We start from the raw sequence: 17,721 nt of genomic DNA, 5'->3' as shown, positions 1-17,721 counted from the left end.
GCCCAAACATCTTTCTCAGAATTCTATAACACACACACACACACACACACACACACACACACACACAGAGACAGAGAGAGAGAGAGAGAGACAGAGACAGAGACAGAGACAGAGAGAGAGAGAGAGACAGAGAGAGAGAGAGAGAGAGAGAGAGAGAGAGAGAGACAGAGAGAGAGACAGAGACAGAGAGAGAGAGAGAGAGAGAGAGAGAGAGAGAGAGAGAGAGAGGCACATATGAATGGGTATATCACAGAATCACTTTGAGATCTGATCTTTCTAAATCTAACACCTGAACCATGCAGGTTCCCCTGATGTTCCAAATAATTTGACATAAGAGGATTGGTCTCAATTTTTCTTGTACACTGGAGGCAGGGTGGAGAGGGAGGGAGGGAAGGAGAGAGAGAGAGAGACAGAGAGAGAGACAGAGACAGAGACAGAGACAGAGACAGAGACAGAGACACAGAGAGACAGAGACAGACAAAGAGACAGACAGAGAGACGGAGACAGAGACACAGAGACAAAGACAGAAACAGAGAGAGACAGAGAGAGGCAAAGACAGAGACCGAAAGAGACCAGCATTTTTCTATCTCCTGGGGGTGCCACACACCTCAAGTACAAGTTCACTGTGCAGAGGGACTCTGGAGGGCTCACCCTGGGCGTGGGAGTGTGCCTGGGAGAAGCAGCCAGCTGCCCTCCATACCTACTGGAGCTCATAGAGCCTCTTTTGCCAGGAGCAAAGTCACACTGTGCTTTCATTGGCTTTTCCTACAGGCTAGTGACTTGTCAATAATGAAACTTTCCAGATCCTTAACCTCCCAGCCTGTCACAAGAATACTGTCATTTACAGTCCGTTAACTGGAGCCTAAATGCTTCCTTCAGGGTAGGAGACACTGGGATAAAGCTGAGAGAATATTCAACAGCTACCTCCTCAGGCAGATATAAAACCCCATGCCTGGCTTCCCAAAGGTGGGGAAGAAACACAAAAAGGCCAGAAACATCCAAGAGTTGTCAAACTGCAGAGTCGTTTCAGTCAGGCGTCCCTTGCTGTTGTCATAACAGATGCGATCTGTGTCAGAGCTTCAGTTTTCCTCCATCCCCAGAGGAATTCTCAAGCTGTTACCTTTAAACTACCTGAATGCTTTCTAAAGCACAGGAGCTCTTACAGTAATTACAGTGGGATGGTTTTTAGAATTTCAGAACCTTAATGTCAGATGTCTAGTAGGGGAAAAAATAAACAGCTTTATTCTGAGTTTCTGTTACAATGTCTGATTTCTTGCTTGTATCATCTTCAGATTCAAAGGAAAAGAGTGCTGTGGAGTACAAAGACCGGCCGAGCGACTCTCCATAGAGCCCTCAAAGAAAGAGAAATGAAACTCTGAATACGTCATCACGTTGTAAGGGGAAAGCCAGGGCGGCGGGAGCCAGCTGACAGTGGAAGCGGAAGTGAAAAGGGGGATGACTGAGGCTGACCAGAATCTAGAAGAAGGAAGTTAAAAATCTTACGTTGGTAAGACCTAGTTACCCTCCCTCCTTTCTTACCAGGAGGAAGATTCTTGGTGGGTCTGCCCTGCAGGGGTCAAGAGGGAAGGTGTCACATAAAAGAGAAATGACCACACCCACACGTGCTATTTGTTCCAACAAGCTGCTTCAGCCATCGGTAAACAAACCCCCTAGGCCTTGTGTGCATCTTGAGCCTCCTTAGCTAAACTAAACCCTGGGGTAAAATAACCACCTTTGTAAGTTACTAGGTAGTAGGAGAAAAATCTCCAGCTCTATGGGGTGCTATATCATAAAAGAAAATATCCCTCCCTCTGTTGTCACAAGTAATCACACTTATGAGTGCTTTTTATCTCACCCGAGAACATGATTAAGAGATATGCAAATACCTTTATACATGAGGTTCTTTTTAATTAAGATAGGAATCGCATGAAACATACTACTCTAACATTTGCATTTCATGCTCTGCGTATTTGAACATTTTTCCAAAGCAGTACATCCAGATCTAATTCGTCTCTTTTCAGAGACTAAATTGTGTTTGGTCAGGCTGTAATTTAATGAGTCCTCCCTAAGTGACCATTAGGTGATTCAGTTGCTGGCTGCTACTTGCCACAGTACAGTTATTTGTACCTTCGTCTTTGAGCAGCTAGGTGATTATAACTTAGATGTGAAGTCCTGCTACCCATTCATTTACCCCGTTCCTTTGGGTAGATAATGTCAGTTGCCCCTCGACAAGAATGTGTAGAAGGAAAAGTTTTTTCTCACATTCTTTCTAATACCTAGTATTCACCGATATGCAAAAGAAAATTTCAGTTTTGTGTTTTAATTTCATTAATTGCAAATAAAATCAGGAATCTACCTTACAATACAAGTGTGAAATAAAACTTACAGCGTCCTGCTATACACAAACACAGACATGCAAATTTTATTGTAAATGACCCATTTGGATCCTTCGCTTGTGTTTTTGCTATTGTTTATTTGTTTATTTGTTTGTTTGTTTGCTGTTCTCAGTTTGCTGGAATACATACATGAAGTTATATGTGTTATATTCACTCATTTTTTTCACCTTTGTCCTCTAGGATTCTTTTCCTTTGCTTATGGTATTATAAAACTAGAGCTTTTGTATGTTTTAGATAGAACCCAAATAAACTGTCTTGTATTTTATAACTTTTGTGTTTTCTATCAGGCCTCAAATGCCTAGTGCATCAAACTTTGGTCCACAACTAGCATTTTCTTCTAGTATTTTTATAACTTAAGTCTTGAAGTATGATCGTTTGAATCAATTATAATCTGTTTTCATGATGACATGTGGTAAGAACCAGCTAAATGTTCTTCACAAATTTTTAGCTGTCCAAAATATAATTTACTGCTAATCTAATTTTATTTCACAAATTTTAAATATTATCCTGTATTCAGTTCCAAATCCTGTGTAGGACTGTCTGTAGTCTATGCGCTTTATGACATCAATATTTCCAGTTACAGTTTAGCTACAAGCATACTCAGTTTGTCTTTGCTATGCAATTGGGGAGGGTATCTATTGGGGAGGAAGGAGTCATAAGAAGAGTTGTTAAGGACTTGAGCAGACAACTGGGGCTGTTCACAGCACAGCGGGAGCTTCTAGAAGAGTTCAGGATCAACACCAGGTACAGACAGCATGGCCAGATCTCCACCTGATCCCCAGACAGGCGTCAGGGAAGGAGATGGGGAACAGCATATATGATTAATGTCCTCTTTCACACTAACCCATTTCCCAGTTGAGGACTCATGGTGTCTGGGAGTTTGTTAGAACTCCCAGACAAACTCTGTTGATATCTGTAAGAAAGGTAACAGCAGAGACTGTGGCCTGATCAGAGGCAGGATCCTTATATCACATCCTTACACTTACATCATACGGTTCCCATATTTTAAATATATACTCATTATTTTAGAAATGCCTAGTGGTTGTTAAACTAAAGCCTCTTTTATGCCCATTGAACTTTTTGTACTTGATGCCTTTGAGGGTTAATTTTTTTTCCATATCTCTTTTTTTAGACTCTCTTGTTTTCAAACTGAAAAAGCGACATGCAGAGTCTGTCTTTTCAAGAGTGGAAGCTTGGGTTCCCTTTAAAGTGTGCCTTTCGTTCTGTGGAAAGCCACTTGAGTGGGTCCTGCTTATGCAATCCCCACATGAAGCTCGGGGGAAGACCTAAATGTAGACCCAGATGCTAGCTGCTCCATCGGAAGCCAAGTTCTGTTTAGAAACACGAACTTCACAGAACTCTTAGGAAGGCTAGAATTCCACTGCTTAAGTCACATCTGCAGACCTCTCTATTCCATGGATTTGTCGCATCTCATTCCTTTAGATCAATACATGTGGCAAAGCAATACATCCCCAGGTCAGTGACCCTATCCTAGAGTTGCAGAGGCAGGGTAAACAACCGAACTTCAGACAGAGGCTTGGGTGGAATCCTGCTCCTCTCTTCAGCCCACACTCAAGAAAGAAGAAAACAATGGACTACATCTGGACTGAAACTACCTATCTATTGGCTGCTTGTCCCATGTTTCGTGTCATCAAAGACTGAACAAGCTGAATTAGAAAAGGGTACATTGTTCAGCTGCAGTGCTCACTTAGAGTCCTGCGGGAGAACAGTATTACTGTGTTCTCTTCCTCTAGCAAGTAACTGTACCTAGTCATGCCTGAAACAGGGAGAATGGGAAAAGTGTAAAAGCCTGGGAAGCCTGAGGGCACGTAGCCCAACTCTAAGAGACGTGCCTAAGGGCACTGCCCTGAGAAAGGTTAGGCATCTTCACTGAAAGAGGACTTGAAACTCGATGATCTACTCAGAGGGACCAAATTTGAACCACAGTTACCATTCTTTGGGCTGTGAGTCCATTCTAAAACCTTCTTAATGCCTTGCACTGTGGGACAGGCATTTAGGGGAAGTGGCTCTGCCTACCTTGGGGAAAGTAGTCAAGACATGTGAAGATGTTGATCAAAGAAGGTTGCCAGAACCAAAGCCAGGTAGCTAAGGTAGCAGCAACGGTTGTTTACAATGACTGTAGCATCTGACTGCCTCCTGGTGCTCTAAAGATACTCGATAAAGAAACTCAGGATTCAGCAGAATTTCCACAGGTGGGTAAATTTGTGTTCTAAGAGGAAGTATGACCTCGCATCTAGTAAGGAGGGCCATTTCTTTATGAATGTTTACTTTTTAAATCTTTTTTTTTCTTTTTTCTTTTTTTTTCCAGAGCTGGGGACTGAACCCAGGGCCTTGCGCTTGCTAGGCAAGCGCTCTATCACTGAGCTAAATCCCCAACCCCCGAATGTTTACTTTTTATAAGATCTACTTTGGTTTCCTGAAGTAAAGTATCATTTTCCCCAGGACCATATTTAAGCTTTTAACTGAGGCAGCCTCTCTGTCTCCCTCAAGGGACAGTTTCCAAATTGTTTAGTAAGTCCATCAGAGCAGAAAGATGGGCTTTCTCCATTTAAACAATAACAAAGACAACGCCAGCTGACCTGGTGGCTGACTTGCCTCTCCTCAGACTGAGGTCCCCTAGATTTGCTAGTAAGCGAGCAAAGGTTTCCAGTGATGGGTGATTCACCTGTCCTCAAGGAAATGTCCTGAGGCAAAGGATATTGTTTCCCAGGGATCACAAACAAAACCTGAAATACTTGACGTCCATATGAAGTTCTTCCCTTCCTTGGCACTGCCTCTTTTCAATCCAAGCCTCCTTTGAAATTGCTTTAAACTCAAAGCACATAAATTTGGAGACTCGTGTGTGTATCCCCTACGGACAATGTCGTCATGAGCTTTCCACTTACGGTCACTCATCCCTGAGACAGTCATGAAGAACTTGACTCGTGTATCTTAGGAATTTCCTCATTAGCTTCATAAGCACCTATCAAGCACATGCTTCTTTTTATAGTTTTTAATTCATCTTTTTTGACAATTTGAATACCGCTGAATGCATTCTGACTATGCTCACCACCTTCCATATTATTCTTTCCACCCCAATTACCTTCCCCTTCTCCCTATGGCTCCTTTACTTGTTCATATTTTCCCCTTCGTTTTCTTACCAGCTGGGTCTGTCTGTGTGACCATGAGTTTGGAACCATCCATTGGCCTGGGTGAGCATCACCACCGTGACCTGTGCCACCCAGGTGCTCTCAGAGGCAGTGAGAACATAGGCTACTTGTGACTTCTACTCATGACTTTACCGCTCACCACTCTACTGTTTTGGATGATATCATCTTCTGTTTTCACAGAATTTTTACTTTGAAAATGGTCTCCAAATGACAATAAAGGAGATATCTGTGATTTAAAAGAAATTTGGGTCTTATAAAAATAATATCCTATGTCAACGCACACGCAAAAGGGAAACTTTATTCTTTTGTATTTATAGCATAAGAAAGTTAATGAGGGCATGGCTCTCTGCAAAGAATTCTTGAATGGGCTAGCAGATCATTTTTAATTTGAGGGGTTATGATGAATAAATGTTTAATTGGTTTTCACATGACCACATTTGAAATTATTGAAAAGAAAAAAAAATGATACTCTACCAACACTGTTAGCATGAATAAGAAAAATACAGTGGAACTGAACATGCTATGAGAATCCTTCTCATTTTCAATTACATGATGACATGGCGTGTGTGTGTGTGTGTGTGTGTGTGTGTGTGTGTATGTGTGTGAATGTGTGTGTGAGTGAGTGAGTGTGTGTGTGTATGTGTGTGTGTGTAAAACACCATTGCCTCACTAGTAGAGACACACGATATTCCAACTAGTCTTTCCCTGTGGACGATTTTTTTTCTTAAGGTAGTTATTTTTAAAAAAACCTGTTTTAATAACTTGCCTTCTTTGGAACTGGACTTGCTTGCTGAAATTCTGGCAAGTCCTTGAAAAATTAAGATGGTTGATCTCAGTGAGGATTTTTGCTGTGATTTTTCCTTGTTTAAATCTGTATCTAGTCTTGAGTGGTCCTCCACAATTTTTCCTAACTCTTTTGGTCTTTAAAGCAAACAACATATTGATATTTATTTTCTGTCAACTTTTGGTATACAGGGTGGTTCATTTAGCATCAATAAAGTTGCAGTGTCCTTTAGTGCTCATTTTTAAAAATGAATCATTAATGAAAAGACTAAGCTTTCCAGGCCTCTCCAATCGCTCCCACACATTGGTATGGCAGATTTCATAACCCATTTCCCTGTGTACTACAGCGGGTTTACTTTGCTTCGGTTTGTTTCCTCTGCTCTTCCATGAGCTCGTTTGCCTGGAAATAAGAATATTCTAGGTTCCCCACCTGCATCACACACTCTCTTACTCCTTTAATTAACCAGCGCTCTTGAAATCCCTTTTCAGGTACCTCCTACACTGCTCTAAATCTATCCAGAGCCCCCACTGCTCAGCTGCTGACAGTGCTCACTAGTATTACACTGGCAGTGACTTCCCAAAAGACTGAGAACGGAGAAACATTGTTACAGTCCAAGGCTTGTATACAGAAGTGCCTACCACAGTCTCCCCGTAGTAACTGAATGTATGTGTTCCTTTCAGTGAGTATCAGTGCACGTTGTTTGAAGAATAGGGAGATAGGCAGTCATTGCACAAACGAAGTCCACAAGACAAATCCTACAGTCCAAAATAATTAAGCAGTCTATTAGGCAGTCATATTTTTTGAAGTGTAACAGCACATATTTCAGGATGTTAAACATAAAAGCAATTTAGAACATCGGTAGGCTACTGAAGAACGGATTAAAAACTGACAAACAAGAAGCCAAACGTATTCTTTTCTTTTTAAAGATTTTATTATTTATTTTATTTATTTATTTATTTATTTATTTATTTATTTTATGTATGTGAGCACACTGTTACTCTCTTCAGACACACCAGAAGAGGACATCGATTCCACTACAGATGGTTGTGAGTCACCATGTGGTTGCTAGGAATTGAACCCAGGACCTCTGGAAAAGCAGTCAGTGCTCTTAACCGCTGAGCCATCTCTCCAGCCCCAATGCAAAAACCTTCTTAACTTGACAACTGTATCTCACATTTTCTGTGGGGAGGTTTTAGGACTCAAATTCAAGTAAATCTGACCTTACTGTAATTTTCTCACGTCTTAACCTCTGGTGCAGCGGCTTGGGGTTCCTCAGCTACACCCTCAGGTTACCTTCCAGCTTTGTCTCCCTGTCAGGGCCAGCTCCCAAGGTCTTTTTTATGATTAACATTGCTAAGAAAAGAAACTTGCAGACACATTCACCATTTAAATCAAAATTCATAAGAAAAGCACAAGAAAAATTGAGTATAACCTGCTAATAATTTATTTATTAGCTTAAATTATTTCTGCCTAAAGCTAGACTGTATGCTGTTTATGCCAACCATGTTCCACTACAACCTGGTTCCAGATTTTACAAAGAGGGATCATGGTATGTACGTTGGACACCTTCAGTTTGTTGGTTGTTTTTTTCATTTTGGTTCTTTCATTATAATAAAAAATTTTTTTATTATGTCAAACTCTCAGAGCACAATTTCTACGAACAACAATTCTGGAAGTCCTTTAAATTTTTTTCTTTATTCTGTTTACACACATGCAATACACCCATTTTGTACACTTATAGGAAAGGGGAGATGTGTGTACCCATGCTCGCACATACAGGGGAAGAGCTCAGCATCTGGAATCTTTCTTCACGACACTTCACCTTATTTTTAAGGCAGGGTCTCTCACTGAACAAACCTGCAGTTTGGTGATTCAGCCAGACAAGCTGCCAGGGTCTTCCTGCTACTTTTTGCCCAGTGCCAGGGCACGAGCACTCATATCCTGCTTTTATTTAGGTACCATGGATACAACCTGGGTTCATAAGTTTTCACAGCAGAAATTCTACCTACTAAGCCATTTTCCCAGCCCAATTTAATTCTTATATCTTAGTAGTTTTGAACTTTTATTAATACCTGTAACTTGTATCTTATGTAACTTTTTGTACATCTCTATTTCTTCAGGGGCAATTTTCAGGAAGGTAACTGGATTTGCTTTTGCTGCAGTTTAGAAACATAACTTTAGTAAAAGTGATATTTCCTTATTTAGCCTGTGAAAACACATAAAATATTCATTTTATTATCCTAGTTTTACTGAGGAATATTGATAACCCAAGTTATTCACCGTGCAAGCACACAACTTCTGAGGGGTTTGCTTCATTTGACTTTTAGTGGCACTAGTGATTGGACAACAGATCTCAAACCTGCCACCACTGAACTATTTTCTTAGCTCCCAATGACATGTGACATTGTGTTCTCCGGTTTAAATGTGACATGTTCCCCCACAGGCTCATGTGTTGAAACACTTAGTCCTCCCACACAGATGGTGGCGCTATTTGGGAAAGTTGTGAGACATTTAGGAGGTAGAAGCCTTGTTGGAGAAAATCAGTCACTGGAGCAGGGCTTAGGGCTTTGTAGCCCCACCTGTCTTCTTCTTCCTGCTGCTTCCTGGATGCAAAAGCAAGGAGTCAGCCTCCTGGTCCACAACCATTCCTTCCTTTCCAGCTACTACGCCATGCCTCAGAGCTACCAGCTGCAGTAAGCTACAACTTTTTAAAGTTGCTTTTGTCAGGGTATTTTATCACAGCAATGAAAAGTAACTTAGACATGGGTCTATGCTGGTATTAATATAATAATTGAGGTAGTTAACATATTAGTTCAGCTAAGATTTTTGTGTGTGCTCACTTGTAAAGACAACACAAACTTAGTTAATTTCAAGAATTACATTGTACTGATATTCTTGTTTGATTTTAAAACTGAAAATATGACATATGAAGTATATGAAGAAAAGTCAATTTATTTTGCTTAATGGTTCCAGTTCAGTGTTGAAGGGCCTCATCTAGGGATTGTAGTCTTACTTTCAAAATCCCAAGATGATTTAGAGCTGTGCATAAAAAGAAACTCTTGTGTGTGTGTGTGTGTGTGTGTGTGTGTGCTTGCGCGCGCGCTTGCGTGTGTGTACGCGCACGTGGGTGCATTTGCTTTTTCATCTCTCTCCCTCAGGTTATCAATATTTAATTATTGGAGTCCTATTCTTATCCTAAATGGATCCCAAAGGCCCCATCTCTAAAAACTTAGTCAGGCTCTTCCCACTGTCTTTATATCTCACAGTGGAGACATTTTGTTAGAAACCATATTCAAATCCTGGCAATTGCTATAACCAATAGTCACCAGGCCGTGCAGTAAGCATCTAGGACTCACTCACAACAGGGACGTCCAACATCTCCTCTCCACCCTACCCTCTCCCTTCATAGGACCACAGTTCTCTCTGATTTCAAATTAACCTTTTGATTCCATATATAAACGAGAGCAGCAATATACATTTATTTCCTGAGTCTTTCTTACTTCGTTTAGCATAGCATTATTTAGAATCATCCAAATTGATCCTAAATGAATTACAAATTACAGTCTCCTCTTTGAAAAGGGTTAAGTAATATTTCATTCTATACATGCTGCATTTCAACACTCCCTCCTTTCTCTTTTTAAAAAATATTTGTTTTCTCTTCTCCTCTCCTTGTGAAAATATAACCCCCATGGTAACATTCGTTCACTTGCTATATTTACAACGCTCGACACAGAGACTGGTATATAATATTTGCTGAATAAATATGTTTCACAGATCAGTCATTGTTCCAAGGTAAGATTAACAAAGATTGTCATGCATGTTCATCCCTCTACATCAGTGGGGAATTGCTTTCAGGACCTCCCAAGAATAAAAAATTAGTTGATGACCAGGTCCATTTTATAGAATGGCTATGTGTTTGAATATAGCAATACATGTTCTCCTGTAGATCTCTAGACTACTTAAAATACTTAGTGCAATGTAAATACTACACAAATAATTGCCGGACTAACTTATTTAAGGAACAGTGCCAAGGAAAAAAGGCCGTACATGGTCAGACTAGACAATATTTGAGCTGAGAGTAAAGACCCCAGAGAGAAGAGCAGCACTTCCCAGCATGCTGATGGGATATATCGAGATCTGAGAAAAAAGTACTGTTCACTTGCTTGACTTCACTTCTTTCTAGAAAGCAAATCTCCAGCCTTGCTGCTATGGACATATTTCACTGACATCAGATTTTACATCGCCAGCCTACTGCTGTGGACTGAAAGCTAGCGAGTAACTCTAGGAATCTTTCTGGGCTTCAGCTCCAAATTGAGACTAAACAACAACCAGTTGCTCATCTTCCGAGAGTGCCACCAGCCAGTGTTGGCCTACCCAACCTGTGCCGATTAAATGCCATTCTAGTAAAGCCACTATTCTAATATTTATAAACCTCTAAGTCCTTGTCCTATAGAATGCCTTGATTGATACAACCCTCACCCCAGGTTACTTGCAATATCGTACTTTCCCAATAGCTTGTTTTTATGAAAGGCCAAATGGCTTTTGCATAAAGGCCTAAATAGAAAGACTAGGGGAACGAGCAGGATATTGGCAGCCTCAAATCTGCTTCTCTTTTCCCTGAAGAGTATCTGCATCTGGATTCAGGATGTTTGGCAGCTGTTTCAGGAGCTCTTTGGGAACTGTTTACACAAAGACATCAGCAGGTCTGAGGAAATACCCACTTCAGGGAAATTCTTAGGCAATAAGCCCTAATAAGAATCCAGACAACCTCTGGGGAGACAGTAGCTATGGCTGTATATGAAACTCTCCCCAAGAGAATCTTAAAAACAATACAAAGGAGGGCTCTACCAATAGCCAATCAGGAGCCTGCACTGAACAAGTGAAGAGCAGAGAAACGTCTACCAGGCACACAGTTGTGGGAAGCAGATGTGATGAACGGTCTTCTCTGCTCTCTCTGCTGATATATTAATTGTCCACCGTTAAACATTTCAGAGCCTTTCTGCTTGATGCCCAGGTAAGCACTAACTTCAACAATTAATAAGCGACACCTCATCAAACTAAAAGGCTTCTGCACCTAAAGGGCACCCTTATTCAGACAAAGTGGCAGCCAACAGAGTGAAAAATACTTTTACCAACAACACATCTGATAGGGTTAATACCTAAAATATGTACTTAAAAAAACATTTAAACTGAATATCAAGAAAACAAATAAACCAAATTTTAAAAGAGGGTACAGATTTAAACAGAATTATCAAAAGAGGAAACTCAAATGATGGAGAACCACTTTAAAATATTTACCGTTCTTAGTCATCAGGGAAATGCAAATTAAAACTACTTTGAGATTTCGTCTTACACCCATCAGAATGGCTATGATCAACAGAACAAAATAACAGCTCATGCTGGCAAAGATGTGAGTAAAGGAAACACTCATCCATTATTGGTGGGAGTGAAAATTTGTACAGCCACTGTGTAAATCAGTATGTGGGTTTTTCACAGAAGTGCAGATCAGTCTACCTTAAGACCTAGCTAGAGCACTCTTGGGAATATGCATAAAGAATGCTTCATCCTTACATAGAGACTGCCTGCAGCCATCATAGAGAAGCTAAAAACTAGCAGGTGATCTTCCTGAGATGGTTCTGCAACGGACTGTAAATTTATTGATGGATTTGCTTCTCTAGGTCAGGCCAAGGAGATTATATCTGAGGAAAGATTCCTGCTATTAAGATGCTATTAAGATGTTATATATATTATATATATATATATATATATATATATATATATAATATATATATATATATAATCACTAGGTATTAGCCCACCCTTTTGAGCAGATCTATGCAGAACAATGAATATGTATCATCTTTTAGTGATGCTATATAGGCAAATAGATGATTTCTTAATTCTTAATGGTGATTCTATAAGAATTCCTAAGCCTATATTAGTAATTATTAAGCTCTTTTATAATAGGACTGCTATTAAGTCCTTTCTGATGACAAAATCCACAATGAGAACTCTGCCAGTCTTCCTGTCATGAGTGTTAATTGCTTCTGGTATTGCAAACAGGCATCTATACATTACAAGAGGTTGTGAAACAATTAACCAAAGGCCATAAAAATGGAACTAAGGATTTTACTATAGGTACAAGGACAGAAAATAAATATTGACTGGGTTTATCTGTATAAAACTTCACTAAAAACTTAGTCACAAAAAGTATGGTTTTTAACTTTCAGTGAACCTATTGAGCTAGTGACAGATAATGAATGTTTAACCAGATTGCTACTTTTATTTATCTTATGTATATGAGTGCACTGTTGTTGTCTTCAGACACACCAGAAGAGGGCATCAGATCCCACTACAGATAGTTATGAGCCACCTTGTAGTTGCTGGGAATGAACTCGGGACCACTGGAAAAGCAGCCAGTGCTCTCAATCACTGAGCCATTTTTCCAGGTCCCCAGACTATTATTCTCAATGGATATGCATGTAAACATTCTCTGTTGTAAATGTCTTATTTAATTTGTGATTTCAATTTCTATTTGAACGGCTAGTGAACTTTTATGGGAAAAAAAAAGGAATCCTTGGATCAACCATGTGATCCATTCTCCTAGAAAAGTTACAGAAGACTAGGAACGATTACACTGCATGACGTTGGGAGAAAAGGTATTGGGAGAAAAGGCACTGGGGAGCAAGGCAATGAGGAGTAAGGAATTCGGGCCAAGGGCATTGTTATTGTTAGGACAGGAGACGAGAGCAGGATTAGAGAAAGAGAGCAGAGAGAACTTTGTAGAGAGAACTTCTTGGATAAGAACTTTTATAGAAACTTTTTAGAGAACTGAAAAACTTAGCAATAAAGGCAAAAATCACTTTTCAAAGTGTCCCTTTTTCTTCCTGAGACTTCAACTAACAGACTGAGAGTTCGAGCTGCACAGTTCCTGCAGAGATAGAACAAAGGCTACTTTACTTTGTCACCCACGGTTTTCCACAATATGGAACCCATACTTGACTTCCCTTGGGTGTTCAAGAACTTGAGACTAAATAGGCCGGAGACCTAGGGTAGAACCAAATAATACTGTTCTACTAAAGGGATGCAGCAATGAAATGAGTCCTAATGAGATTCTGCCATACTCACAGAGCAGTGCCTTGCTCAGTCCTCATCAGAGAAGCTTCCACTTGTAGCAGATAAGACCATATACAGAAACCCACAGACAGACCCTATTCAAAGAGCCTTTCGAGAGCACTCAGCACTAAACATAATGTCTCTCTCAAATCCCTCCTCCCCTTGGAGCTCAGGCTCTGCAGAAGAGGAGGTAGAAATAATGTGAGAGCCAAAGGGGATGGAGGACATTGGGTAACCAAGGAAACAGGACAAAGACCGAGCATGCCCAGGGCCTGCAAGGAGAAGTGGACACAGGACTCCATCCCTAACCCAGAAACTCTCTCCAATTGATAACCACTCGCAAATGATAGCTTCGTTTTCTCCACTAGATCTCCACTGGGAAGACGAAGTACACTTGAGAGTAGTCGCATGCCCAGCCGTAGACAGCTGACACAAAATGAACTCCGTGCCATCTTTAGGGGGATTTTTTTTTAAATGACATCTCTGTCTTGGGAAATTTTTTTCTTTTTTAATTTTACCTCCTTTTTTCCATTTCTTTTTTTAACCTACATGTCTTTTATGTGTAATAGCTTCCAGCTTTGTGGTTTTATGGGATTTCTGAGTGTGTGAAAGATGGGTCTTGAGTACTTTTCCTTCTGTTTGTTTTGTCCTATTCTAATGTGTTTGGTTTTGCCTTATCTTATCACATTGTATTATATTTCATTACTATCCCTTAGAAGCCTGTTTGTTTACTAAAGAGAGACAGAAAGAAGGTTGGTCCAGGTAGGAGAGGTGGGAAGAGGGAAGAGATGGAGGAGAAACAAACTTCAGGATATATTACTTGAAAAAAATTCTATTTTCAATCAGTGAAAAAAAGTTTATGTCTTGAGCAATTTTCATTCTTTATTATTTCCAGAGCAACTGAAATTAATTCCTTAGCCTGTATTCATTGCTGGAATTTAGAAAATGGTTCATTTGGTAAGTTGCATGCAATGGAAGCATGAGAAGCTAAGGAATCCCCCACACCCACACAAGAACAAAATAAAGCCAACTGTAGTTCCAAATCTGTAATGCAGCACCCAGAGGGCAGGACAGGTGGAGGACTGCAATTCACTGAATAGCCAGTCTAGCTCAAGTAGTGAACTCCAGGTTCACTGAGAGACCCTGTCCCACAGAGTTAGATAGAGAGTGCTTAAGGAAGACACTGGACCTTGCCCACAGGCCTTCACATCTTTCCCGACACATCCTGACAAACCATATACACACTCATGTGGGCATGCATACACACTTATACCACACACATACATACAACAAAAGATTCGTTTATGAAGATGTCCCCAAAACAAATAATCTGGGTTATTCTTTGACCTGCATGGAACTCTTTCCTGACCTGTTTGTGTCTACTTCTTCACAGCCTGTTTTGAAAATATGCCGAGGGAGCCTTATCCTTAATTCTACCCCTTCCTCGGGTCACAAGGCTTACTAGACATCCATTGTACTTGTTCAAGTTTTATTGCATAGTTTGATGAGACATAATTTCCCTTTGTCTTTTGGGCTGTGTTTTTTTATGAGTTGTGTATCGCATGCACCATGACCACCTCATTTATCCCTTAATGTCTGAAACATTAAGTACATTTTCCCCAGCATGATTCGGAAGGTCGACTTCATTTACTGGTAACTACTGGGTTTTTTGTCATCAGCTGATAAGTAGAGCTATTGAGAAGCCTGAAATTTTTCTCTTGTGTACAATTTTCATTTTCTGGCCATTGAGTCTTTCTTTATGACATTCAATAATTCATCCTGGATGTATCTTAATGTCCATAATTCTATACCAATATTTGTCTTTCTGTGATAAACTGTCCTTTTATCAGCAATTTTGCTCCTTATTTTGTTTGGGAGAGTTACTCTCTCGTACATTTTGGTTTTGTAGCTTTCCCAATATGAATAAAGTTGTAGAATAAGTGCTCATAAACATCCCTTGAATGTATGGAAGCCATGCTTCCGTGTGTGCTGTTTCTTGTACCGACTCTCTTCTTCATGGTCATTTATCCTGGTGTGGTGTTTTCTGTTTTCTCTGCCTTCAGTTTGATCATTTCATGAAATATCTTAACTATCCTTTGTCATTTTCATTCTGTGTTTGTGGTTCCCTGTGTCTCCCATCACTCCAACCCGGAAGAGACGCCAGAGGTCTTGCTATTCTTTCTTGTTGCCTAGAAAGTAAGCTTGTGTCTGTATTGATTTTCTTTCTCTACCTCTCTAATTTCTACTGGTATAATATTTCTCTTTCTCTTAGTGTGCTATTCTGCTCTCAGAACCTATTGGGCTCTGTCTTTTAGAAAACAAGGTGACATCATTAAAGACACATTTATTTTTCTGTACTCTTCAATGTTTGGGAATTTTATATTATGGTGCATATTCTTTTCTTTTCTTTTCTTTTTCTTTTTGTCTTTCAAAGTGATTTCTCCTTAAATAGGGCCAACTATTAGCTAAGGAAAATGTGGGTGAGGCCATCTATTATCAGGGCCAATCTCAGAAAATCTACCACCCACTCTGTTCTAGGCTGCTAACACTTGTCTCGATATAAGCATTGATTTAATCATATTAAAAGAAAACAGCTATCTGGACAGCTTCACCCACTATAGAACTGTGTTGCTCATCAAAAATGCCTTTCTGATAAAATATGGATTTTCAAAGGTTGAAATATATACATCCCCAGCTGCAGACTTGTCACTCCTAGAAAAAGAACCCTCTTTTCTTCCCCTAGCTTCCCATGGGGACAAAGCTCTTCTGGAAGTGACACCTCTGTTCAAGTCCAAGTCATTCAGCCAGCCTCACCGTGGAGTGTGTTTCCTCCTCCTCATTGAAATGGTAATGAAGACAGTAGGCAAATAATTAACCCAGAGGTAAACAAGGACAAAATTAGTTAGAACCAAAAGATTCGTAGCTGAAAGGATGCTTGAGAGAGAGAAAAAATAGCAATGACTCATATTTAAAATTATGCGGTGAGCAGTTAATTGTATGAAAATTCTAATTATAGGATATAGATTTGAGTAAGACAGAATTTCCTAGCTAATCCCGTCAATCAATTAAGCTCTGATTTATTCAGTTATCCCTTGACTCACATATTCAGTACCTACACAGAAAACCCTAATGTAGAGCCAAGATTTGAACTTCAGCCTTGACTGCTCAGCTCCTTCTCTGGAACCTTCTCTTGCTGTGTATTGAGAAGTCACAACTGATTCAAACCAGAGGCTGAAGAACACAGTGAGACAATCTAGAGGGAAGATGGATTGTGTGGCTATTGTCTGCTAGAGAGCAAGGTCACAGGTCAGGGACCCTCATCTGCCCTTGGTGCTTTTGTGTACCTGAGACCAAAGGAAAACAAGTGAACAAACACCATACATCTCTCCTTTACCCTACCCTAGTCAACTGGATCTGAGTCAATAAATCCACTGTCAGCAATGGTCTGTCTGAGATAGAATCCCTGTCATTGCAAACTTACAATCCTTCTCCCTGACTCTCTTCAAGAGCCATCAATGGTTGCCTGACACTTCATATATTATCAAATCATCTATACGTGTAATGCTTTTACATAGGCCCAGGTATGGATGACCACATTTGATAATTAGCACAGGAAAACCATTAATAATAAAGTAGGATAATTGTAATGAGATAGTGTATGATTAAAATATGTTTCAAACTTAGGAAATCTGGAATTTGCCACTTAATATTTTGAACTGCGTTTTACTTCAGGTAACTGACACTGTGGAAAGCGGAACCTTGTATAAGAAGAGCTTCAGTTTTTAAAAATTAATTTATGTATTTATTCACTTTATATCCATATATCCTCCTCCCTACTCCCAACTCCTCCCCCCACATCACACAGGTCTTCACGCTCTCTTTTCCCCAGGGACATTCTCCAGATAGCTGGATCCTTGGCCTAGTGACACAAATCCTCATGATCTTCAGAACTATAGCAGATATCTACAGCAGAAGAGGACCCTGCAGCCTCTGCTGTTACGTTCCTCTATCTTGGGGCTAAAAATACACTTTGAGGTGCTCACAGGCTGGAATTGTGGCCGTTTTATTGGTTCCTAAAGCAGGAAAATGCTTTTCACACATCACTTTTCTCTTTCCTTTTTTTGGTTTTGATGCACTTTAAGGATGGGAATAGAATAAAATGTCTCACAAGAACATAGGAGCTTGAACCCTTAGGGTGGAACCCTTAAGATGTAGACATTAATGAGAGAGTTAAATGTCACTCGGTGGCATGTCC

Source organism: Rattus rattus, chromosome 2 (genome assembly GCF_011064425.1).
Source record: "Rattus rattus isolate New Zealand chromosome 2, Rrattus_CSIRO_v1, whole genome shotgun sequence".
Taxonomy (NCBI): Eukaryota; Metazoa; Chordata; class Mammalia; order Rodentia; family Muridae; genus Rattus; species Rattus rattus.
This window is presented reverse-complemented; position numbering follows the sequence as displayed.